Source organism: Nycticebus coucang, chromosome 20 (genome assembly GCF_027406575.1).
Source record: "Nycticebus coucang isolate mNycCou1 chromosome 20, mNycCou1.pri, whole genome shotgun sequence".
NCBI classification, from domain to species: domain Eukaryota; kingdom Metazoa; phylum Chordata; class Mammalia; order Primates; family Lorisidae; genus Nycticebus; species Nycticebus coucang.
This window is the reverse complement of record NC_069799.1, coordinates 25,356,186-25,382,831: the sequence shown is the minus strand read 5'-3', so window position 1 is coordinate 25,382,831 and position 26,646 is coordinate 25,356,186. Positions and strand designations below refer to the sequence as shown.

The 26,646-nt window shown below is 41.5% G+C and overlaps 1 protein-coding gene and 1 pseudogene across 1 annotated transcript in view; one reads left to right on the top strand and one right to left on the bottom strand.

Annotated features, from left to right (window-relative positions):
• The first annotated feature begins 466 nt into the window (after window positions 1-466).
• Window positions 467-26,514, top strand: LOC128572514 (ubiquitin carboxyl-terminal hydrolase 40-like; annotated as a pseudogene).
• Window positions 13,591-26,646, bottom strand: part of LOC128573103 (zinc finger protein 729-like) — a 30,898-nt gene continuing 17,842 nt past the window's right edge. Inside the window, exon 5 of the transcript XR_008376310.1 lies at window positions 13,591-13,628. The gene's annotated coding sequence lies outside the window, so the exon portion shown is untranslated. The remainder of the gene's footprint in view (window positions 13,629-26,646) is intronic.

Genomic DNA, 26,646 nt, shown 5'->3' with positions numbered 1-26,646 from the left:
TTTGTCTGGGGAGCGGGCTTCCGACTCTGGAAAATTTGCTCTGCAGCCAGCGGGGAGAGGCTCAATAGGCCTACAGGGAGGGACCGCCACGCAGAGGCGGCAGCAGAGCCAGGCGGTCGTGGAGCCCTGGGCTGCGTAGACCCGCGGCTGGAATTCGGAGAAGTCGGGTAGCAGGAGCCGGGCCACCGCCGCTTCCGCCCCTGCGCGCACCTAGCTCAGGGGTCAGCTGCCCTCCTGCTCCTGCAGACCCCGCAGCCCGCTCTCCTTCTAAAGGTGCCTGGGCCAGCGGGGGAAGGGTGCGGGGTTCAGCCTGCTGGCACCTCAGCATTCGAGGCCCCTCATGAGCGCCTGCCCCAGACAGTGGTTGTTGTGGACTGCACCGCCTCAGAGCAGCGGGGCACGGAGTAGAGTGTTCCTCCCTTGAGGATTAGAGAGGGGCCTCGGCAGTGCAGGCAGAGGGGCTACCATGGCAAAGCCAGGTCAAGGATATCCCACGGATAAGGGGCCACTGGGGCCTGGTGGGGAGGGATCGCTGGGTGTGAGTGTCACCACTGGACCTCTACACGCATTACTGTCGCTTCTGCTATCTGAAGATCTGAGCATAGCGTGTGCAGGTAATTTGGGGAGCACTTGGAGCCTCAGGGCTACCACCGAAAGACGAAGCCACAGCTGGGGAACCAGCCTAGGAGCAGCATCAGCGACCATTGCCCCTTGCTGCGGTTCCTGGCCAGCCTCCGTCAAAGCTAGAGGATGGACTTTAGATGGTGTGTGTGCCTCAGGTGAAGCAGGCCCCTGCATCCCAATACAGATGAGATGACACCCCCGGGAGGCCCCTCTCTCACTCCCCCTGCTTTCATGACCTGGTGGTCTTAAGAATCTGTCCGTGGGGCTACCATGGCAAAGCCAGGTCAAGGATATCCCAGGGATAAGGGGCCACTGGAGGTCAAGGCCCTGTGGGACGTTAAGGGTCTAAGAGGGGCTACCAGATGCACATTGTGGGTGGGCGCTACCGTCCCCACGGCTGCCTGCTAAACAGGGTAAGCGCTTCTGGTTTACATGCAGAGAGTTGGCCTAGAGGGCAACTGCCAGAAGTCCTCCCCTGGGGACAGTCAGCTCCCTGCCTGGAACAGGGACCACAGGTACCTCAGTTTTCAGCCAGACAGCAGGGAACAAAGAAGCCCTGGCCTAGTGAGCAGGGGGTGGGAGGAGGGAGAGGTTTAGAAGGGAGCAAGCAGGGAATGGGGCCGCCTCTCTTGGGAATTGGAAGATCTGCCTGGATCTGCGGGGTTCCAGTGGCCCACCCATGTTTGGGTGTCTGTCTGGTACCTAAGTTTCCTCATCTGTCTAACAGGCCCTGCAATGGCAGCCTTGTTTCAATGATCAGATTTATACTCCCGGTAAGTACTCAGCTTGCCTGTTCTTGGGGTTCCTGTCAGTCCGCACACACTTTCTCAAGAAACTGAAATCTCCAAGTGGGGAAACAGGCATTGAGGCAGGAAGCTTCATGACTTTTGTTCTTGGCTTCAGGGGCCCTTCTTGGTGCCTTCCCTCTTTCATTAGGTTCTCTGAACCATGCATCTGGTAACAGTTGCTATACCTCAGAGAGCTGCAAGAAACTTCAGGTGTGTTCAAAACCAGAGGGCTTTGTTCACTCACCCCAGATTCTTGCCACCCCAGAATTCAAATCCCCTGGCATGGCCAGCTTCAGAGGAGGCTGAATTTGCTGCTTTTTTCCTGATAAACCAAGAGGTGAGGTGGCTGTGGGGACATGTGTCTTTCCTCAGCACCCTGGCAGTGGCCTAATTGATCTCAGTCCCCAAGGAAGTGACTCAGCTTAGGGAACATCTCTCACCCCCACCGCCTTCACATTCTTCAGCCCTGTAACATGAAGTAGTGAGAGCTCTGAGCCACTGGGGTTCAGGCTAGGATTTTTATCTTTCCACACTGGGGAGAAGTGGTATATGGGGCCAATAACTGGCAAAGCCAGATTCTGTCACTGCCAAATGCCTGCCAGGCCCCTTCAGGACTCAGCACCTCTTGAGTTGTACCAGGGGGCTGCTGTTGGCATGAGGCAGCTGGTTGAGTTCAGCACCTTGTCAGAGTGGGGGTGGGGGTGGGGGTGCTGGTAGGAGCAGATCTGTGTAACTCAAGGAGGAAAAAGGAAATTTTTCTACCCACTTGAACCGTCTGCTGCATTGCAGATTCTACATCCTCATTGTAGGAGGAAGAGGAAGCTGGAAAGATAAGACACTCAAACTGTTGGGCTCAAGTGATTTGTTTCACCCAAATAATTAAACACTGAATCGTAACTGGAACCCCAGTGATACTAGGAATAAGAATTTTCTTTTTTTTTAGAAAAGAGTCTCACTACGTCACTCTTAGTAGAGTGATGTTGGCATCACAGCTCATAGCAACCTCAAACTCCTGGGCTACAGGCACCCACCACAATGCCTGGGTTTTTTTTTGTTGTTGCAGTTGTTTAGCTGGCCTGCACCAGGTTTTAACCTGCCAGCTTCAGTGTATGTGGCCAGCAACCTACTCACTAAGCTACGGGTGCCACCTAGGCTGAAATTCTTCCTTTATGCATTCCAAACTATTCATTAAATATATAAATATACCATATGCAAGGAAATAGCAGCGGCTCCTTAGGGATTGTGTGATAGCCTGCTTCTCTTGCTATCTTATTTAGACCATAGCTCTTCTGTAACGCTAATGTAATTGTTTGGGAATGTAACTGTGCTGAAGTTGATATTAAGCCTAACAAAAAATACATAGAAGTCTAGGTCTCAAGACTACTTCAAAGCTATTGGACATGGCTGATAGCATAAATCTTTGTGACAGCCATAGAAGGACGTGTTAAAGGTCTTAATTTTATGTTATTTGATGACTCTTTTCCTTAGATGTTAGAATTAATGCAGAATATTTCATGTTTTGGAATAATAATTTTAGTTTTGTAAATTGTTTTATTGAGACAGAGTCTTGCTTTGTCACCCTCGTACAGTGCTGTGGTGTCACAGCTTACAGTAACCTCAAACTGTTGGGCTAAAGTGATTCTCTTGCTTCAGCCTTCCTAGTAGTTGATACTACAGGCACCTGCCACAATGCCCAGCTATTTTTTTATTTTTTAGCAAGCCTGGGCCAGGTTTGAACCCACCAGCACTGTACCCTGTGGCTAGGACCGTAACCACTGAGCAACGGGCACCCCTAGCTTTTTATTAATAATGGAGATTGTACATACAGCGAATACATCCACATGTTTTCCTACCTTTTTTATTGTGATATAATTTACAAACAATTGTACACATTGGAAATACATAAATTGATAAGTTAGAAGCAATTTGTGATATAGATATGTGTGAAAATATTATCATAATCCATCACTACACAAAGTCTTGTTTTTTTTTCTTTTTTGAGACAGAGTCTCATTTTGATGCCCTGACTAAATTCCCTTGGTATCAGCCTGGCTCACAGCAACCTCGTAATTCTGGATTCAAGCGATCCTCCAGTCTCATGTATCTGGGATTGCTGGTGCCCACCACAATGCCTGGCTGATTATTTTCTAAGCTTTTAGTAAGTCTCTTGCTCAGGCTCGTCTCAAACATGTGAGTTCAAGTTATCGTTTGCCTTAGACTCCCAGAGTGTTAAGATTACAGGCATGAGCCACCATGTTTGACCATTTTCTTATGGCCTTTGCCTTCACATACACATGTACGTGTATCTTATTCTTCTGATTTTTCTTTGTATGTGTTTGCTTCCTCTTCTTTTTCTTTTTTTTTTTTTTTTGACACAGTCTCAGTCTGTCACCCTGTATAAATTGCCATGGTGTCATTGTAGCTTACAGTGACCTCAGATTCACAAGGTGAAGCAATAATCTTGCCTCAGGTTCCCAAACACCTGGGACTACAGGCACTTGTTACCATGCCCCGCTACTTGTTGTGTTTTTAGTAAAGACAGAGTCTCACTCTTCTTTTTTTTTATTTTTTTTTTAATTAAATCATAGCTGTGTACATCAATATGATCATGGGGCACCATGCACTTGTTTCATAGAATATTTGACACATTTTCATCTCATTAGTTGACATAGCCCTCCTGGCATTTTCCTAGTTACTTTGTCAAGATATTTACATTCCACATTTGCAAAGGTTCACATGTACCTTTGTAAGATGCACCACATATGTGATCCTTTCACTCCCCCTCCCTCTACCCACCTCCCCCCTCCTTCCCCACGCTTTCCCCCTTCCCCCTGTTCTTAGGTTGTAACTTGGTTATAGCTTTCATGTGAAGGTATTCACTCTTCTTTACACTGGCCTAGAATTGCCATCTTCAAGCAATCCTCCTACTTTGGCCTCCTGGAGGACTCAGATTACAGGCGAGAGCCACCACATCACACCGAGCTCCCTTCTTAGAACCACTGATCCTATTGGATTAAGGTATCATTATTATAATAACTCTATTTAACTTGAATTACATCTTCTAAATATTGGAACTTCTAACTCACCTTTATTTTCTTTCGTCATGTACAATCTGATAAGAAAAGCTTTTTTAGGCTTGGTGACCGTAGCACAGTGTTTACAGCACCAGCCATATACAGCAAGGCTGGTGGGTTCAAACCTGGCCAGGACAAACAAACAATAACAAATGCAACAAAAAATAGCTAGGCGTTGTAGTGGGTGCCTGTAGTCCCAGAAACTTGGGAGGCTGAGGCAAGAGAATTCTTTAAGCCCAAGAGTTGGATGTTGATGTGAGCCTTGACACCTTGAAACTCTACAGAGGGCAACATAGTGAGATTCTATCTAGAAAAAAAAATCAAGAAATCTTCCAAAATTTCTAATAAAGACAAATCTTAACATTATGCTAAATTAAAAAAATGCAATTTCTCCAAAAGACTGGTCCTTTGAATCCCATTATATAATCTAAAATAGTTACATTTGTAGAAACAAAAGAAAAATAGAGTAGTGTTCATAAAGGAAATTTGAGAGTAACTTCATGTATATTGAAATTCAGTTTTGCAAGATGAAAACATTCTAGAGATCTATATTGCATAAAAATGTCAATATACTTAACAGAACTAATTTGTATAATTAAATATTAAAAATTGTCATTTTATGTGGATTTTTTTTTTCAGGAAAACAACAATACAAAAAATAGAGTTACCTAGACTTACATGGCTTTTCAAACAACATCCTCATCACACAAATTTTTAAAACAAAATAATATATATTCACAAATGCACATGCAAGAGGCTGGAGCGTTTGAGCCTGGCCAGGGCTGCTAACGAACAATGACAACTGCAACCAAAAATAAATAAATAAATAAATAGCCAGGTGTTGTAGCAGGCTCCTATAGTCCCAGCTACTTGGAAGGCTGAGGCAAGAGAATAGCTTAAGCCCAAGAGTTTGAGGTTGCTGTGAGCTGTGATGCCACAGCACTTTACCAAGGGCAACATAGTGAGAGTCTGTCTCAAAAAAAAAGTAAAGAAGTGTCCTGAAATTACACATACATAGGAAACACAAATTTTGTATTGTTAATATTTTGATATCAATACATAGAGAAATATTTTATAAAATTATGTAATGAATATTTTGTAAATAATGGTGTATTTAGGTGTTCAGAAAGAAAATATCGAAACAATTTATGTGAAAGAAACTAAGTAGTCAAAGCACATCACTATGCACATAAAAGAGGCTGGAGGGTTTCACAATCCATAAAACTGACATGAAGGCAGAAAGAAAAGAAATGAGAGATAACATTCCTAGAAGAAATAAGATAATAGTAACTTAGTTACATTAAATATAAATGAGTTAAATTCCCCAAACTAAAAAAATAATATGGCTGAGTAGAATTAGAATGAGTTTTTTTCAACAACATTAGGTCTACAGAAGACTCCATATAGCTGTAAGGGCTTAAATAGGCTATGCAAAAAGTAACTAAAACTGAGTACACTAGCTATAATATTACACAAAATGCAGATTAGGTCAAAATAGCCAGGACAAAAAGATTGAAGTCGTATAATGATAAAATGGGCCCATCTACCCAGGAGCTACAATATCTACATATACTCACAAACACAGGATATATATATTTTATATATTGAAAATTATGTAGGTTATATACAGAATCATATATTACATACCAATATATGTTGAAAATGGAGTATAACTGGCCAACGAACTTTTTTTTTTTATTGAGACAGAGTCTTGCTATGTTACCCTTGATAGAGTGCCATGGTGTCACATCTCACAAAGTCAAATGATCGGGCTTAAGCGATTCTCTTGCCTCAGCTCTCAAGTAGTTGGAACTACAGGTGCCTGCCACAATGACTGGCTATTTTTTGTTGCAGTTGTCATTATTGTTTAGCCGGCCCTTGTGTATGTGGCTGGCGCTATAACCATCGTGCTATGGGTGTCAAGCTGGCCAATGAACTCTTGAAGAACAATTAAGAAATAAGGGGCAGCACCTGTGGCTCAGTGGACAGGGCTCTGGCTGCATATACTGAGGGTGGCAGGTACAAACTGGGCCCCAGCCAAACCACAACAAAAAATGGTCAGACATTGTGGTGGGCACCTATAGTCCCAGCTACTCAGGAGGCTAGGGTGAGATAATCTCCTAAGCCCAGGTGTTGGAGGTTGCTGTTAGCTGTGATTCCATGGCACTCTATGGAAGGAGATAAAGTGAGACTCTGCCTCAGGAAAAGAGAAAGAAAGAAAGAAAGAAAGAAAGAAAGAAAGAAAGAAAGAAAGAAAGAAAGAAAGAAAGAAAGAAAGAAAGAAAGAAAGAAAGAAAGAAATATGCAGCAAGACTTGAAAGTTGCATGATTTTGTATATAGGAATCTATCTTTTAAAAGGCATGTGATAAGAATGCTTGAACCAAAATGCCCACACTGGCATGCTTTTGATAGATATGTAAATAACAGTGAAGAAGGTTAAGGAGGTGAAGAAGACAGAAGGGAAGGGAAAAGGGAGGAGGGGAGGAGGAGGAGCAGGAAAATGTGAAAAGAAAGAGACAGAAGGAAAAGGATGAAGAGGAGGAGTAAAAATTACTTGTATGTATATGTGAGAAATCATATGGTCATCTTGTGTTTTTAAGATAATCCCACCTAAGTCCTCAGAAATAAAACAAACCAGGGAACACATAAAGATTAAATGAGTAAAGAACCAAGGAAAGAAGAGACACCCCTAGAGGCCATTTTTCTTCTGTTTTCTGATGCCACAATTGAGGTATCCTGGGAATCTTCTCCAGTAGGCTTTTTCTCTGCAGCTCTTCCAAAGTTCTATTTAATATAGAACAATCTATGCTAAATACCTAGACTTCTCTTGACTTGCTGTTTCACTTGAGGTATGGAAAACAAGGAGACAGACAGTGTTTATATTTTATTTCATTTTTGTTTTTTTAGACAGAGTCTCAAGCTTTCACCCTGGATAGAGTGCCATGGCATCATAGCTCACAGCAACCTCAAACTCTTGGGCTTAAGCAAGTTTCTTACCTCAGCCTCCCAAGTAATGGAGACTACAGGTGCCCACCACAACGCGTGGCAATTTTTTGGTTGTAGTTGTCCTTGTTGTTTGGCAGACCTGGGCTGGATTCAAACCTACGAGCTCTGGTATATGTGGCAAAATTCTACTTCTGTACAATTTTTGCTTGCTACCCTACCCAGATGCACATGGACAGTCTGTGCACCAACCAGGATGCAGACCAAGCCTTAAAATCCTGACCCCTTAAGCACTTGGGGCTGCTCTTAGAAACCCCTCATTGGGACACTGAGACAGCCAACTCTGGTTGGCTCTTCAATAAAGGACTCCTTTGCAAATTCAGCTTGTCTGGCTGTGTGGTTTCTGGGGAACTACTGGGCATAAAATTTGGAGGCCCCAGTGAGATCCTCTAGACCCCAGCCTCGCTGGTCCTCAGATGGCCCCCAAGTGAGGGAGATGCCATGGCTCCTCTGATGGGAGATGCCACCTGAGATGTTCCAGGGCCTCCAGAGAACCCAGAGCCCTCAGAAGAATGACCCATGACCACCCTAAATAAGAAAGGTGAGTCCATCTGGTCACCTCCAGAGGTGAGCCATTTCATGGTTTCTGTTTCCGTTCAGGGTCCACAGACATGGAGTGGCTCTAAGAGGAAGTTGGATGTGACATAATTCCCTGGGCTGGGGATCCTGATAGTTCTGGAGGCCCCTATGGGTCTGAGTCCCTGGTCTGGATCCCTCTGGTCTGGGTCGCTGGTATGGATCCCTCTGGTCTGGATCCCTGGTCTGGATCCAAATACTGACCAAGGTAAGCAGTTCCTTGCTGCCTATCTCCAGGCTCTTTTAACTGACCTGAAAAGAGCAGCCTGAGAATCTACAAACCTAACTAAGGTCCTCAGAGTCCCCTGCAGCCTTTTCAGAGCAGCTGCTCAAGGCATATCTGACTTACACTCTGATAGATCTCAACCCACCCACAAATAGACAAGCAGTAAGCCTGGCTTCTGTCATGCAGTTGACCCCAGATATTAGGAAAAAGCTGCAAAAATTAGAAGGTTTTGAGGCAAAGAATACGGAGGAACTCATAAGCATAGCAAAGAGAGTTTACAATAACCGGGAAGCTCCAGAGGAAAAAAGTGGGCAGAAAATTAGGAAGAGTGACTGTTGCTGCCTTAGAAGCAGATCTCCATTCCTGGGAGCCCTGGAACAGGAGAAAGATTGGCCATAAACCACCTTTAGAAAAAAATCAATGTGCCTACTGTAAGGAGCAAGAACATTGGAAAAAATGAATGGGCCAAGATTAGGGGGCAAAGGACAAAACCTGTCCTGCTCTAGCTAAAGAATGAAGAAGCCATGGCTCCTTACCTATGTGCCCCCAGGAGCCTAAGGTAACTCCTAAAATTGGGAACACTCCTGTGAACTTCCTGGTTGGTATGGGGGACAGCTCAGTCAGTTCTGACTAAAGCACTTGGGCCTGTTAGCATCAGGACTTAAGTGCAGGGGGCTAAAGGTCAAACTGCCATATACCCGTGGACCACTGCTCACACAATAGACCTAGGAAATGGATGGTCACTCACTCCTTCCTGGTAATCCCTGACTACACCTACTCCCTTCTGGACATAATTTTTTTAAAAAATTGAAAGCTACCATCTCTTTTGAAAGTACGCCTAGATGACTGTCTTTATAGGAAGAGCCAGCCCAAATCCTGATAACATGCCCCCTCTCCTCCAGCCTCTAGACCTTCCCGTGGGCCCCCAAAATTCTCTGCAGGATTTACAAATCCGGATCCCAGGGGTATAGGCTGAAACCAACCCACCTAGAGTAGCCTCCCACCACCCCGCGGTGGTGGTCCAGTTAAGAGCAGATGCCCTCCCCATAAGGGTAAAACAATAGCCATGAGCCAGAGACCAAGAGGGGCATAACTATACAACTACTTAAAAAACAGGCATTCAACAACTTAAAAAAACAGGCATCTTAATACCTTACCATCCAGCCTGGAATACACCAATCTTTCCCGTCCAGAAACCAGGCACCCAAGACTACTGCCCAGTTCAAAACCTGGAGGAGGTTAACAAACGAGTAGAAACCATTCATCCCACAGTCCCCAACTCATATACCCTCCTAAGCCATATTCCCCTGACCACTGCATATATACAGCACTGGACTTAAAAAATACTTTCTTCAATATTCCCTTACCTCCTGTAAGTCAGGCAATTTTTACCTTTGAATGCATAAACCATAAAAGTGGGATTTCTGGACAGTTAATGTGAATGCACCTGCCCCAGAAGTTTAAAAATTCCCCAATCAAGTTTGATGAGGTGTAAATCCAGGACCTCCAACAGTTCAGACTGCAGCACCCAGCTATAAACCTTTTACAGTATGTAGATGACCTACTCATAGCAGCCACCTCTACTGCTAAGTGTAGGGAGACCACGGAAAATCTCTTGAGCACCTTAGAAGAACTGGGGCATCGAGTATTCACCAAGAAGACTCAGTTGTGTCCCAGTCAAATCACGTAGCTGGGTTATGTACTTAAAGAAGGAAGTCGAGCCCTCTCAATACAGCAAGTAGCCGGTGTCCTCCAGATCCTGACCCCCACAACCAAAAAACAGGTACGTGAATTTTTGGAAGCCGTTGGGTATTACAGACTATAGATTCTAGCTTTCAGCGAGATAACAAAACCCCTTTATGCAGCCACGGCTAGGGGAAACCCCCTTGAAATGAACTGAAATGGAGCAAAAGCATCTGAAACTTAAAAACACATTCAAGTGTCTACTCCTGCACTATCTCTCCCTGACATGACCAAGCCTTTCCACCTCTTTTTAGCAGAGAAACAAAAGATTCCCAAAGGCGTTTTGATCCAGAACCTAGACCCCTGGAAAAGGCCAGTGGCCTACTTCTCAAAACAGGTAGACCTGGTAGTCACGGGGTAGCTGTCATACTTCAAGGCCATAGCAGCCACTGACTCCCTAATAAAGGAGGCAGATAAGTTAACATTGGACTAGAACTGATTAATAACAACTCCCCATAGAGGGAAACCCCAGACAAGTGACTGTCAAATGCTCATCTAACCCAATACCAGGCTTTACTACTAAACCTCCCCTTCATGAAAGACGGGGGACTATGTGTAACCTTTGGAGAAAAATGCTGTTTTTATACAAACCAGTCTGAAGTCATTAGAAAAACTCTATCTTCGGTTCCTAAAAATTTAAAAAACAAGTATTACCACCAGGAAGAGAATAAAAACTGATATCAATCTCTATTCTCCTGGTCCCCGTGACTCACAGCCCTACTCACAACTGCAGTGGGGCCACTCATCCTTCTTATCCTCCTTCTGGCGGTAGGACCCTGTATCTTAAATCAAACTACTATATATGTTAAAAAGCAAATAAGCACTGTCAAACCGATGATAATTAAAAACCAATATGAACTATACCTGCCACTAAGTCAGTAGTTTGACCCAGTCTCAAAAAAAAAAAGCAAAAAAACAGTGGGGAGTATTAAGCCTAGTGGATCTAAGCTGAGGTAGAAAAAATACCAGTTAACTCCTGGCAAATTTCTGGACTACAAGCTTTCAAAAATGAAGTAAGTCTAGTTCACTCCCAAGATAGATGAGAAAGTACTAATTGATTTCTTGCCTCTAGTTCACTCCCTATTTCTTGTTTGGCTAACTCCCTGGGAAAGGACCAGGAGGTACCAACTGTCCCCAGATTCACCTTTAAATAATACCTGGTGGGGAAAGTACTAAAACTAAAATGTATAGCTAACTAACGGCAAAATTCTACTTCTGTACAGTGTTTGCTTGCTACCCTACCTGAATGCACCTGGGCAGTCTGCGCACCAACCAGGATGCAAACCAAGCCTTAAAACTCTGACCACTTAAGCACTCAGGGCTGCTCTCCGAAACCCCTCATTGAAACAGTGAGGCAGTCACTGGCTGGCTCTTCAATAAAGGATTCCTTTGCAAATTCAGCTTGTCTGGTTGTGTGGTCTCTGCGGAACTACTGAACATAACACAATATTGGTCTTTTCTAAGCATTTGAAAATTATAACATCAATATAGACAATTTTAACACTAAATATTGTCCTCACACGCAACATACATACACGTGTCAATCACCTGCTTCATTCTGCATCTTGAAATCTGGGCAACGTTTTAAATACTTCTATGAGAGAATTGAGTCAGGAATCTCATGGGAAGGAAACCATTGCATTTTTTCCCTTGTGTCGCATGTCTTTTATGCACTGCTTCATAACACTGTAAGAGCACTCAGTTTGTAGGTCCCCAGGGCAATCACCACCTTAGCCTTTCTTACTGAAGTCATGAAGAGTAGTAGAAAGGAAAAATGTGTTCAGTATATCTACTTATAAAAGACCACTCCAGCAGGGCCACACACACGCTGAATCTGGACGTGTAAGGGAGGGGACTTTTCTTTTCAGTTTCAACATGAAATTGGGGGCAGCACCTGTGGCTCAAAGGAGTAGAATGCCTGCCCCATATACGGGAGGTGGCAGGTTCAAACCAAGCACTGTTCCCCTCCAAAAAAATGAAACTCAGAGGTGAAGACCCAGATATCATCTGCCTCTGTATGCAATTCCCCACTGACCTACATCCTTTACAACAGACCTCAGTGGGTAGGGCGCCAGGGTCATATACCGAGGGTGGTGGGTTCAAACCTGGCCCCAGCTGAACTTCAACAAAAAAATAGCCGGCTATTGTGGCAAGCACCTGTGATCCCAGCTACTTGGAAGGCTGAAGCAAGAGAATCGCCTAAGCCCAGGAGTTGAAGGTTTTTGTGAGCAGTGTGATGCCATGGCACTCTACTGAGGGCGATGAAGTGACACTCTGTCTCTACAACAAACAAACAAACAAACAAAAAATAGACTTTTTTTACAGAAAAAGGCCCAGATAAACACAATCTATCATATGAAGGAATCAGAAAGACACTATTATTTTTCCAGTAAGAACAATATCTAAAGGAAAATGAGACCTTGGACTCTTCATATGGAGGTTAAAAGGAGGGTGAGAGTCAGAGATCCTGAGTCTGTGTGTCTTTGGTAGTCTTTCATTCTTAGATTGGAAATAAGAAATGGCTTATATCTGTCAAGGAGCTTTGATGAATGCAGGAGTGATCCCCTGGATGAGAATTTTTCCTATTTACTTTGATACAACTGAACTGATTCAGTTGAGAAATTAACCCACAAACATCTCCCAGAGATAGACTATGAGCTCTGGGCTTCATGACAAAGGAGTCTTCTAATGGTTTTTTTTTTTTTTTTCTTTTGAGACAGAGTCTCATAAAGTCTCCCAACCTTGGTAGAGTGCCGTGGCATTACAGCTCACAACAACCTTGAACTCCTGGAGTTAAGAGATTCTCTTGCCTCAGCCTTCCAAGTAGCTTGGACTACAGGTGCTGCCACAACACTTGGCTTTTTTTTTTTTTTTTCCTTTGCAGTTGTCATTGTTGTTTAGCTGGCCAGGGCCGGGTTCAAACCCATCACCCTCTGTGTATGTGGCTGGCGCTGCAACCACTGTGCTATGGGCGCAGAGCATTCTTTTCCTTTTTTAATTTTTTAAGATATAGTCTCACTTTGTCACCCTCGGTAGAGTGATGTGACATCACAGCTCACAGCAACTTCTGGCTCTTGGGCTTAGGCAATTCTGTTGCCTCAGCCTCCTCAGTAGCTGAGACTACAGGCACCTGCCATAATGCCCGGCTATTTTTGTTGTTTATCAGTTTGGCCAGGGCTGGGTTCGAACCAACCACCCTCAGTATATGGGGCCAGTGCCCTACTCACTGAGCCACAGGTGCTGCCCAGTTGCTGAGCATTCTAATCTTACTTTCGCACCAGAATTAGAGCTCACTGCACATGATAAAGAGAATTCCAAATATCAAAGCTCAAAGACAAAAACAGCTCTGCTAGACCAGATAAGATTTGATTCTTCCATGTGAGAGGTGACAGGGGAAGGATTAACCCAGTATTCCCTGGCCAGAGAACTGGGAGCTTCTTGACAGGACTCTGGAAAAGGAAGAATCAATTTTAGGTGACATCTTCAGCTCCTGATTATCCAGCATAGACTAGGGCTTCTAAGGTGTTCACTTAGAGGTGCTCACTCACTCATTTTATTCACAGAATCTGATTTTAGCTCAGATGGGGGAATTCCTGGAAAAAGAAAAATCATTTCCATGAGCAGCTTACAAGATAAAGCAGCAGGTAGAATTTTGCTTTTTTGGCACAAGAAAAAGACATACAGGTAACTTATACAATGCTTTGACAGAAAGTGGGTGTCTCAGTGGTGAGAAGATTTTAGCATTCTGCATTCAGAGAACATTGGGGGGTCAGCGTTGGGGAGTATGATGGAATCAGGGAGGAGTAGGAGAGACAAGTGGCTCAAAGGAGTGGGGCGCCGACCCCATATACCAGAGGTGGCGGGTTCAAACCCATATACCAGCCCTGGCCAAAATCTTCAAAAAAAAAAAGGAAAAAAGAAAAAGTAAAAGAAAAAGAAATCAATGGTCTCAGGGGGTACCTGCGGCTCAAGGAGTAGGGCGGCGGCCTTATATGTCAGCGGTGGCAAATTCAATCCAGGCCTCGTACTAAAACTGCAAAAAAAAAAAAAAAAAAAAAATCAATGGTCTTTGATATTGTACAGAAGTGAAATGGAGAAGGACTGTGATGTCTGTGATAGGGATCCCCTAAGGTCCTACACTGGGTACAGCAAGCGGCCCTGATTACAGTTCCAAATCACCTAGATTGAAGTTCCCAAAATATCACCTACTGTGTTGCCAAAGGAATGGTGACCTCCCCCAGTGCTATGTCTGAGGCCATTTATCAAGACATAGCCTGGGTGAGGACACAGGAGATACATTTTCTCCTAATCTGAGAGCAGCTCTCTTACCTCACCTGGTGCAGGAGGTTGTGATCTCTGCAGTGCAGACCTATGCCATGGCCACCCAGGTGGAATTTCTCTTTTCTCCTGAGGGCTGTTCCCCTACACTGCCTGACCCTAGGGATCCAGCCCTGGGTGGAGAAACAGCTCCTGCTGGGAAAGACATGGGCAAGCCCCATCCCTGGACAGGAGATCGCAGCCTGTCAGTGAATCAGATGAGACTTGAGTTGCAGGATTCCTGACCCTATTCAGCAGAGGATGCAGCTCTGTGCGAGGACAAAGTCTTCTTCTTCTTATATTTTTCCAGATGATGAGCTTCACAATTTTTGACACACACTAAAAAAAAATGACGGAACTAGTGGAGGTCTTAATATAAGAATTTGGACAATATAATCAGAAAGCTGAACTGTTAGTTTCCTTGAGGGCTATGATGACTGACAAATTTTATAATCATGTAACACGGTTTATATTTTTGGGTGTTTTCTGACAGTCATGCCATTTTTTACAATTAAAAACATGAGGGTTTCATTTCATTATTCATTTGCCTCTGTATATTATAAGCAGCAAATTGAATATATATTGTTATTCTATTTCTTTGATTCAGAAAATGGAGATCTTCTCTCTTCTAGTCTCTGTACATAGAGGACTGTAATCCACTAAGCTTTGATAGCACTTTCTAGTGAGAAATGTTTATATTCCTTTCTCTTTTGAAAAATTATCTTGTTATTGTCATTTACTTTAGATTATATTTGCATAAAATCGCAGAAAAGGTATATTAAATGCTTATTGATAATACATGTTCCCTCTATATTTATTTTTTATTTTTTTAATTTATTGTTGGGGATCATTGAGAGTACAACAAAACAGATTTCTTTTCATTCATTTTTTTTTTCTGTTCAACCAACTTTTATTTTTCATTACCAAGTGTATACTGACCTTTATTGGGACAGAATAAAAGATACCAAAGGAAAAAGAGACAAGATCCTTGCCCTAAAAAAAAATTAAAATCAACTTGATACACACTGCACAAGATAGTAATACTTAAAGATATTTACTGCGTAGCATTTGAGTAGTGCAAAATAGCACAGAACAGAGTAAACCCACACAAGGGGACACCATCAGCAACAATGACAGGGAATTAAGGAAAGCAATTGGGGGATACATCCTGGAAGGTGCAAGAGCATCAGACGTGTGTTCTCATCCCCCAGATACCAGTGGCAAGAAACCAGATTTATGTACTCTGATTGCATTTGTTATGTAAAGACCCTCTTACAATAGTGTCTTGGCCCCCAAAGGTGTGGCACTCACCAAGACCCCACCCCCTCGCTCCTTCCCTCTCTTGGCTCTCTTTTCCCATCCCTCCCTCCTTCTTTCTCTCTCTGCTCTCCCCTCTCCCTACCCCACAGTGCCATTAATTGTCCTCATATCAAAATTGAGTACGTAGAATTCATGCTTCTCCATTCTTGTGATGCTTTACTAAGAATAATGTGTTCCACTTCCATCCAGGTTAATACAAAGAATATGAAGTCTCCATCTCTCTTAATGGCTGAATAGTATTCCATAGTGTACATATACCACTGCTTGTTAATCCATTCCTGGGTTGGTGGGCATTTAGGCTGTTTCCACATTTTGGTGACTGTAAATTGAGCTGCAATGAACCATCTAGGTCAAGTGTCCTTATGATAAAAGGATTTTTTTCCTTCTGTGTAAAGGGCCACTAATGGGATTGCAGGATCACATGGGAGGTCTAGCCTGAGTTCTTTGAGGGTTCTCCATACTTCCTTTCAAAAAGGTTGTATTAGTTTGCAATCCCATCAGCAGTGTAAAAGTGTTCCCTTCTCTCCACATCCACACCATCATCTGCAGTTTTGAGATTTTTGTGATGTGGGCCATTCTCTCTGTGGTTAGATGGTAAGGATTTCAGGGTGGTTTTGATTTACATTTCCTAATAATTAGGGTTGATGGGCATTTTTTTTATATGTTTGTTAGCCATTCATCTGTCTTCTTTAGACAAGGTTCTATTCATGTCTCTTCCCATTGATAAATGGGATTGTTGGCTTTTCTCATGTGGATTAATTTGAGTTCTCTATACATCCTAGTTATCAAGCTTTTGTCTGATTCAAAATATGCAAATATCCTTTCCCATTGTGTAGGTTGTCAATTTACTTTGGTTATTTTTTTTATTTTTATATTAAATCATAACTGTATACAATGATATGATTATGGGGCATCATACACTCACTTCATAAACCATTTGACACATTTTTATCACAGTGGTTAACATAGCCTTTCCGGCGTTATCTCAGTTACTGTGCCAAAACATTTACATTCTACATTTACCAAGGTTCGCAAATACCCCTGTAAGATGCACCACAGGTGTGATCCCACCGATTCCCCTCCCTCTACCCACTCCCCCCCTTTGGTTATTGTCTCCTTAGCTGTACAGAAGCTTTTCAGTTTAATTAAGTCCCATTTGTTTATTTTTGTTGTTGCTGAAATTGTCAGGGCAATGTTCTTCATGAAGTCTTTCCCTAGTCTGATATCTTCCAGTGTTTTTCCTATGCTTTCTTTGAGGATTTTTACTGTTTCATGCCTTACATGTAAGTCCTTTATTCGCCTTGAATCAATTTTTGTGAGTGGAGAAAAGTGTGGGTCCATCTTCAGTCTTTTACATGTGGGTATCCAGTTCTCCCAGCACCATTTATTGAATAGGGAGTCTTTCCCCCAAGGTATGTTCTTGTTTGGTCTATCAAAGATTAGGTGATTGTAAGATGTTAGTTTCATTTCCTGTTTTTCTATTCATTTTGAAATGTCTATGTCTCTATTTTTGTGCCAGTACCATGTTGTCTTGAAAACTATGGCTCTGTAGTACAGCCTAAAATCTGGTATTTTGATGCCCCCAGCTTTGTTTTATTACTAAGAACTACCTTAGCTATACAGGTTTTTATTTTCTGGTTCCATACAAGACACAGAATCATTTTTCTCCAATTTCTGAAAGTACAGTGTTGTTATCTTAATAGGGATGGTGGTGAATAGGTAGATTTTTGGGGAACTATAAACATTTTAACAATGTTGATTCTTCCCAGCCATGAGCATGGTACGTTCTTCCATTTGTTAATATCCTCTGCTATTTCCTTTCTGAGGATTTCATAATTTTCATTATAGAGGTCCTTCACCTCCTTTGTTAGGTATATTCCTAGGTATCTCATTTTCTTTGAAGCTATGGTGAAGGGAGTTGTGTCCTTAATTAGCATCTCATCTTGACAGTTATTAGTGTATACAAAGGCTACTGACTTGTGGACATTGATTTTATATCCGGAGACATTACTGTATTTTTTTATGACTCCCAGGAGTCTTGCAATTGTGTCTTTGGTGTTCTCTAAGTATAAGATCATATAGTGAGCAAAGAGGAAGTGTTTGACCTCCTCTCCTCCCACTGAGATGCCCTTTATTTCCTTGTATTGCCTAATTGTATTGGCTAGAACTTCCAGCACTATGTTGAATAGTAATGGTGACAGAGTACATTCTTGTCTGGTTTCAGTTGTAAGTGGAAAAGGTTTCAGTTTTACTCCATTCAGTAAAATATTAGCTGTGGGTTTGCCATAGATAGCTTTGATCATTTTCAGAAATGTGTCATGTGTCCCTATACTCTTCAGTATTCTAATTAGAAAAGGATGCTGGATTTTATCAAATGCTTTATCTGCATCTATTGAGAGGATCATATGGTCTTTGTTTTTGCTTCCATTAATACTGTGGATAACAAGTTTATGGACTTGCATATGTTAAACCAGCCTTGCATCCCTGGGATGAAACCTACTTGATTATGTATGACTTTTTTGATGATTAGCTGTCATCTTTTGGCTAGGATATTGTTGAAAATTTTTGCATCTATATTCATTAGTGAAATTGGTCTGTTCTCCTTTTCAGTTGGGTCTTTTCCTGGTTTTGATATCAGGTTGATGTTTGCCTATGTAGAATGTATTGGGGAAGATTCCTTCCTCCTCAATTTTTGGAATAATTCATGCAGTATGGAAATAAGCTCTTCCTTGAAGGTTTGATAGAATTCTGGTGTGAAGTCATACGAAACAGGGCATTTTTTTGTTTGGGAGATTTTTTATTGTTTATTTAATCTCAGTGCTTGAAATTGGTCTGTTCAGGAGCTCTATTTCTTCCTAGCTAATTCTAGGGAGAGGGTGTGATTCCAAATACTGATCATTTTCCTTCACATTGTTAAATTTCTAAACATAAAGTTTCTGGTAATATTCAGAGATGATCTTTTGTATCTCTGTGGCATCAGTTGTAATTTATCCTTTATCAATTCTGATTGAGGTTACTAAAGATTTTACTTTTCTATTTCTAGTTTGTCTGACCAAAGACTTATCTATTTTCTCTATTTTTTCAAAAAAACACAACTTGTTTTATTACTTTTTCTGAATGATTCTTTTGTTTTACAATTTCATCGATCTCTGATTTAATTTGGGATATTTCTTTTTTTTTACTGGGTTTAGGCTTAGATTGTTCTTCTTTTTTTCAATTCCATAAGGTGGCTGATGAGTATGTTGATAAACTCTCTTTCTGATTTTTGAATATAGGCATCTAAAGCAATAAATTTTCCTATCAGAACTGCTTTTGCAGTATCCCACAGGTTTTGGTAGCTTGTGTATTCATTGTTGTTATGGTCAAGCAAGTTAATGATTTCCTGTTTTATTTCTTGCTGCACCCAACTGTCATTCAACAGAAGGTTGTTTAATTTCCGTGCCTTTGTGTGGGGTTGAACGTTTTTGTTAGAGTTGAGTTCCACCTTTAATGCCTTATGGTCTGAGAGGATACAAGGTAAAATTTCAATTCTTTTGATTCTGTTGAGGTTTGTTTTATGTCCTAGGATATGATCAATTTTGGAGAATGTTCCATGGGACAATGAGAAGAATGTATATTCTTTATCATTGGAATGGAGCATTCCAATGGAGCATTCTTTATCATTGGATGGAGCATATATATACGCTCCATCCCAATATATATATCTCAAGGTTGTTCTAGGGTCTCATTTAAGTTTCTTATATTTTTGTTTGATTTCTGTTTAGATGATCTGTCCAGCTCTGTAAGAGGAGTTTAAGTCCCCTGTTATGATATTATCAGATATCATATTGCTCAGACTGAGTAAGATCTGTTTCAAGAATCTGGGAGCATTTAAATTGGGTGCATAAATATTTAGAATTGAAATGACTTTTTGCTGTATTTTTCCCTTGACCAATATAAAGTGACCATCTTTGGCTTTTTTGACTTTAGTTGCTTTAAATCCACATGTATCTGAAAATAAGATTGCAACTACTCTTTTCTTCTGAATTCCATTTGCCTCAAAAATTCTCTTCCATCCCTTAACTCGGAGTTTTAATTTGTCTTTTGAAGCTAGGTGTGTTTCCTTCAGACAGCAAATGGATGGTTTGTGTTTTTTAATCCAGTAAGCCAATCAATGTCTCTTCAGTGGGGAATTTAAGCCATTAACATTTATTGAGGTAATTGATAAGTGTGGTAGTGTTCTATTCATGTTATTTTGTGAGAGTCCATTCCTTAGTTTTATCTTTTGCATCAGTGTGGAAGTTAGGTTCTACCCTTGAATTACTGAGTTCTTACCTTCGTGCTGATCCATTGTGATTGTCAGTATGTAGAACAGGTTGAATTATTTCCTGTAGAGCTGGTCTTGTTGTGGCAAATTTCTTCAATGTTTGTATATCAGTAAATTATTTGATTTCTCTGTCAATTTTAAAACTTAGCTTAGCAGGATATAGAATTCTGGGCTGGAAATTTTTCTGTTTAAGTACATTAAAGGTAGATGATGACCATTGTCTTCTTCTTTGGAAAGTTTCACTAGAGAAGTCTGAAGTCACCCTGATGGATTTGCCCCTGTAGGTCACCTGGCACTTACTCTTGGCAGCTTGCAGAATCTTTTCTTTTGTCTTGACTTTGGACAGGTTCATCACAATGTGTCTTGGAGAACTTAGGATAGAGTTGAGGTGACTTAGGGTCCAATATTCCCCTGAAAGGAGTGTGTCAGAATCTTTGGTGATATTTGGGAAATTTTCGTTTATTCCCTAGTATGGCTTCCATTCCCTTGGGGCATTCTTCTTCCCCTTCTGGGATTCCTATAACTTGTATGTTTGACGCTTCATATAGTCCCATAATTCTGTTAGTGGACATTCTGCTTTCTCTCTGTTCTTTTCTGAATCTTTAACTATCTGAGTTATTTCAAGATCTTTGTCCTCTACCTTCGAAATTCTTTCTTCTGCATGGTCTAATCTGTTGTTGATACTTTCTATTGCATTTTTAAGTTCCCTAATTGACTGCTTTAGTCCTTCAGCTCTGCTATATTCTTTCTATATTTTTCATATTGTTTATGTCTTATTTGATTCTGTTTTTGGATTTCTTTTTGGTTATAATCCACTTTATCAGCAGTTCCCTTCATTGTTTTCATTGTCTGTATTCGAAATTCTCTTTCTGTTATTTCTTTTTTTTTTATTTTTGTAGAGACAGGTTGTCACTTTATAGCCCTTGGTAGAGTGCCATGGCCTCACACAGCTCACAGCAACCTCCAACTCCTGGGCTTAAGTGATTCTCTTGCCTCAGCCTCTCAAGTAGCTGGGACTACAGGCACCCACCGCAATGCCCAGCTACCCTTTCTGTTATTTCTAACATTTCTTTATAGGTGAAATCATTTGCAGTAGCTACCTCAGAGTCCCCAGGGGGTGAGGGGGGTTGCTCTGGACTAGTTTTTCCTGATGACATGAGTTTTCTGCTGATTCTTACACATGAGTGCTTTCCTTTATCTGTTTCCTTGCCCTAGTTTTTCTTTCACTTCCTCTTGATCTTTAAGTTGCCATGCCTCTGGAGTAGGGTTTTGATGAGTCTTTTTGGTACCAGAAGAGTGAAAAGATTGAAGAGCAAGAGTGGAAAAAAGAAAGAAAAAAAAGAAAAAAGAAAAAGGAGAGGGGGTGGGTAAAAGAAAATACTGTCAAAAAAAAAAAAGACAACCACAGAAAGAGGGAGATAGGAGCAATATAGGTGTACAGTAGGGTAGTTTGACTACCTTAAGAAACCCCAACCTCGGGGGGTGCCAGGTTGGGTGGTTCCCTTGAGGTCAGCAGCTCTTTGGTAGCCTGTTCAGACACAGTACCCAACCTCTACCAAGTAGAGATGAAAGGCTAAAATGCTATAAATGAAACCAAAACAAGCAAACAAAAAACTTTATGAGATAAAATTGTGGAAAAAAACAAATAATAGTGGTAGAAACACTAGCAAAAATGAAGTTCTAATTGTTGAAAAAAACAACAATGGGAAATTGTATTTAAAGTAGAAAAAAGACGAAAGAAAGATAAAAAAAGAAAAGAAGGGCGGCGCCTGTGGCTCAGTCGGTAAGGCCCCGGCCCCATATACCGAGGGTGGCAGGTTCAAACCTGGTCCCAGCTGAACTGCAACCAAAAAATAGCTGGGCATTGTGGTGGGCGCCTGTAGTCCCAGCTACTCTGGAGGCTGACGCAAAAGAATCACTTAAGCCCAGGTGTTGGAGGTTGCTGTGAGCTGTGTGATGCCATGGCACTCTACTGAGGGCCATAAAGTGAGACTCTGTCTCTACAAAATAAATAAATAAAAAGAAAAAAAGAAAAGAAAAATCTATAGGGAAAATGTTGAAATTAAAAACAAAAAAACAAAAAACAAAACCAAAAAGAAGGCGTTATATATATCTTACTGGATATTGTTGGGGCAACAGGTGATCTTCTTGGGTATGAGTTGTTAATCACAGTGCTGGTACAGCTGTATGAGATGAAGACTGGTGGCCTCTGTGATTTCTCAAACCCCTCAGGGTGCGGAGCCTAAATATCTCCTCTGCCCACTTACAAGTCACTTTAAACTGCTAACCTTGGCTAAGCTGAAGCTTTCCCAGAGAAGCACTTGTCACTGGGATCACTCCTGAAGTGGCTATCCACTTACCCAGTATGCCAAAACTGGTATCATTCTATGCCCCTGAGGGTTAGGGCTGTAAGGTGTCTCAGTCCCCCCCCCCTTTAGACTGCTCTAGACAGCACTAGATTGCTCACTCCTGCCTGAACCTTGCTCTGCATCACTGAGGGTGGAGCTTGCTGGGGCAGTTCTCCTACAATGACTCCAGGCAGCCTACAGCTGAACACTATTAGCTCCGACCGGCTGAGTGACTCAGTCTTGGGCTCTAAACAACACTTAAAGTCCTCTGAATTCTTGCCCAAGTTCTCCAAAGGTAGTTTAACTGAATGCCAAGTAAAAAAATAAAATAAATAAAACAGCTCACGGGTAAGGCGTTTCCAGTTTTCAATATCACTGCTGTTGTACTTATAGCTGCCAGTGGGATTAGACGGAATGAACACATGCAAACACTTGCCAGTTTTCCGCTGCTCTTGTCCTCCTCATGGGGTCCAGAGGTCTCACGCTGACTCCCTGTGTCCTCAAAGGGATGTTTCTGGGCAGATTCCACCAGAGAGAGATGCTTGGAGTCCAAACTCACTGTGCCCAGTTGCAAGAAAGCTGTTACTTGGCCACCATCTTAGTATGTTATAACCTCCAGGGAAAAATTCTTTTCCTTACATTTTCTAGCTTCTAGAGGAGGCCTACATCCCCTGGCTTAAGACCCTCTTCTTCCATCTTTAAAGCCAGCAATGTAACATCTCTTTCATTCTCTCCTTCCTCTTTTTCTCTGATACCCACCTTTCCTTCGTTCCTCTTCTCTCATCATATCTCCTCTCTGATATCAATAAAACATTAAAACATCAATCAAAAGACTGCTCCCTCTATACTTTTTTTAAGACAGACTCTCACTTTTTTCCTCTGGGTAAAGTGGTATGGTGTCACAGCTCACAACAACCTCAAAGTCTTGAACTTAAGCGATTCCCTTGCCTTAGTCTCCCATGTATTTGGGACAAGTGCCCACCACAATACCCAGCTACTTTGGGGTTGTAGTTGTCATTGTACTTTGGCAGGCCTGGGCTGGGTTCAAAACCTCCAGCTCTGGTGTAGGTGGCTGCTACCCTTGCCAATGAGCAATAGGCCCCGAAACTCCTCTATACTTTTAATATTGGTCACTAACAAAAACAACAAAAAAAATCCTAAACCTGGTTAATATTATTTGCCTAATTTTCAAATTCTGTTTATTTTGATGGATCTTATTTTATTATACAATGTGAAATCTAATATATGTATTGACCTTTGTGTGACATTTGTTGCATTTTTGTTTTTAGATAGACTCTCACTCTGTCACCATGGCTACAGTGCCATGGCATCATAGCTCAATATCAAATAGTTGATGTAGAGCAATCCTCTTTCCTTGACCTCCTAAGAGGTGGGACTACAGGTGTGCACCACCACCCTTGTGAATTTTTTCTATTTTTTTGAGACAGAGTCTCACTATGTCATCCTTGGTAGAGTGCTGTGCCATCATTGCTCACAGTCACCTCCACCTCTCTTGGGCTTCAGCAATTCTCCTGCCTCAGACTCCCAAGTACCTGGGACTACTGGCGTCCACCACAATACCCAGTTATTTTCTTTTTGTAGTGGCAAATGTTGTTTAGCTGTCCTGCTCAGGGCTAGAATCTGCAAGCCATGGTGCATGTGGCTGACTCCACAACCACTGTGCTATGAGTGCTGAGGCTAGTTTTTCTATTTTTAATAGAAAAAGGGTCTCACTTTTGTTTTGGGTGGTCTGGAACTAATGTGCTCAAGAAACCCTCCCACCAGAGTCTCTCAAAAAACTGGGACTGCAGGTGATAGTTACCTGCCCGGCCACTTTTGCTCTATTTCATTGGCATTTTACACTGAGATCATGCAATACTTTATCATATAAATGTACTAAATTTCATATTATACAGCATAAGAAAACATTAGTGGTTTTGATTATTTTTAATTTTAGATAATTTTGCATTTTATCCAATAAAATTCATTTTAACTGCATGTGTGAATCACAAGTCAGATTTTCCTTTAATTTTTCATTCCAACCTTGAGCTTCCCAAATCCACAGTTCTCATTGTAGTTGTAAGATATTTTATTATTCCAGTAAATGAAAACAATTTAATGATGATAAACTAGAAATCAGTTTAAAATCAGAACATATCTTCAAAGACAGGTACCTACATGTACACTAAAATTTTTATTTTATATGTTTGAGTTGTGTTGGCACCCAAATTTTAACAGTAAGAATTGACCTACAATAGACACTAGTCCTGAGAATTTATGAAATAGGCCTCAGAACTGATCTGACCGATATAAATACATGTCAGTTAACCATAGATAAGAAAACAGTAAATAAAAGAACAATGGAAAATGATATAATTTATTCTTTAAAGGTCAAAATGTGTATTTATAAACTCATAGGAAGTATCCAGAAAAATAAACACTGTTAATAGTTTCTTCTATGAATCATTGGAGGAAACTAAAGATTTTCTCCTCATGTACATTGTTATAACTTGACATTTTTATTGTATCAAGACCCTGTTACATACCTCATTCCTGAATATCACTATGGTCACATTTAAAGTACTCTACTTGGAAAGCTAGGTAATTTACCCTTCAATGCAATTTTGTAAGTCTTTAGTTTTCTCAGAATGTCCATCATGGCTGCTGTTGTATTTTCCTTGACATTCAGTATGTCAGTGAAATATCTTTTTAAAAAAATATTTCTTGCTTAGGTGGTGCCACCAGCTCAGTGGGTGGTGCCGGTCAAATACACGAAGGCTGGCAAGTTCTAACCCAGCCTGGGCCAGCAAAAACAATGACAACTGCAACAACAATAACAACTGAAAATAGTAGGGCATTGTGGCTGGCATTTATAGTCCCAGCTACTTGGGAAGCTGAGGAAACAGAATAGCTTGAGCCCAAGAGTTTGAGATTGCTATGAGATGTGATACCAGGCACTGTACCCAAGGCAACAGCTTGAGCCTCTGTCTAAAAACAAACAAACAAACAAAAAAAGATTGTCCCCTCAAGCCTGTAATCCCAGGATTCTGGAAGGATGAGCCAGGTGGATTGCCCGAGTTCCTGGGTTCGAGACCAGCCTGAGGAACAGCAAGACCCTGTCTTGAAAAATAGCCAGGCATTGAGTTGGGGGCCAGTAGTCCCAGCTAATTGAGAGAGAAGCAAGAGAATTGCTAGAGTACCCGAAGAGATTGAGGTTGCTCTGAGCTATGAGGCCATAGCACTCTTTAGTAAGACAGTATCTCACAAAAAAAAAAGAAGAAATTTCCAAATGTTTGTTCATTGCTCTGAGTCAAACTCTGACATTCTCCCAAGAACACACAAAACACACAATAATAAAAATATACAAAATGCAGCAAGACACCAACACAAGTCAATGAGAACACAACTGTGAGACACTGATATACCGAGATTATGGAACCTTGCCGAGTGGTTTGAACAGTGTTGCCACTGTAAGCGCACAGTGGCAAGTTCACAAACATAATTCTCAGATCTCAAATAAATTTCTTTCTAATTAGAAAAAAATTAAAAATTAAGAAAATCACATTTTGTAGACATACCGTCGCCAACATGGCGGTGCCCAGTTGGGGCAGGTTCATCTACTGAGTGTTCAGGCTGGGGCTGGGGCTGGGCTTTAGCCAGGTACTATTTAGTTGTACAATATTTGGGGATCTATTTGGAGAGAATTATTCCAGTGTGCCAAATAATCAGTATGGATAAGGGAAAAAATTAAACACTAAAATTTTGAAGTCAACTGCTCCTAGAAAATTCACCAATTTAAGCAGTATCAGAAATCAGGGTAGATCCTGTCATCTCCATTCCCTTCTTCGGACACTTCATTTTACACCTGAATTCGGAGAAGCTTTATTTTCTCTTGGTCCAGAACAGCTGGGTTTGTTCAAAGATAAGGATAATCCTGATGCAAAGGATTGAGTTATACCTTTGCAGTGACAGTGCTTATTTGCTCAGCTTCTGGTCCTGGACAAGAAGCTGTGTGCACATACCTCACTGATGGCTGCGGGGAGACCAGCAGTAATATGAGGCAACATGATGGTCTGGCCATGATCTCATTAATAGTCTGTAGCATGGAACCATCATTTTGTATGTAAATAACATCAGAATGGCAGTGAGAAGCAGGTGAATATGCCAGAGTCTTTTCATCGTAAGTAATATCATAAATTACAATTCCTGTAATTAAACCTGTGTGCTATACCATATGAGATTAAAGTGTTTATTACTAGAAATATTTTATTGCATCTTTACTCTTACTGTACACCTAAGTCATGAAGTGTATAGTCTAGA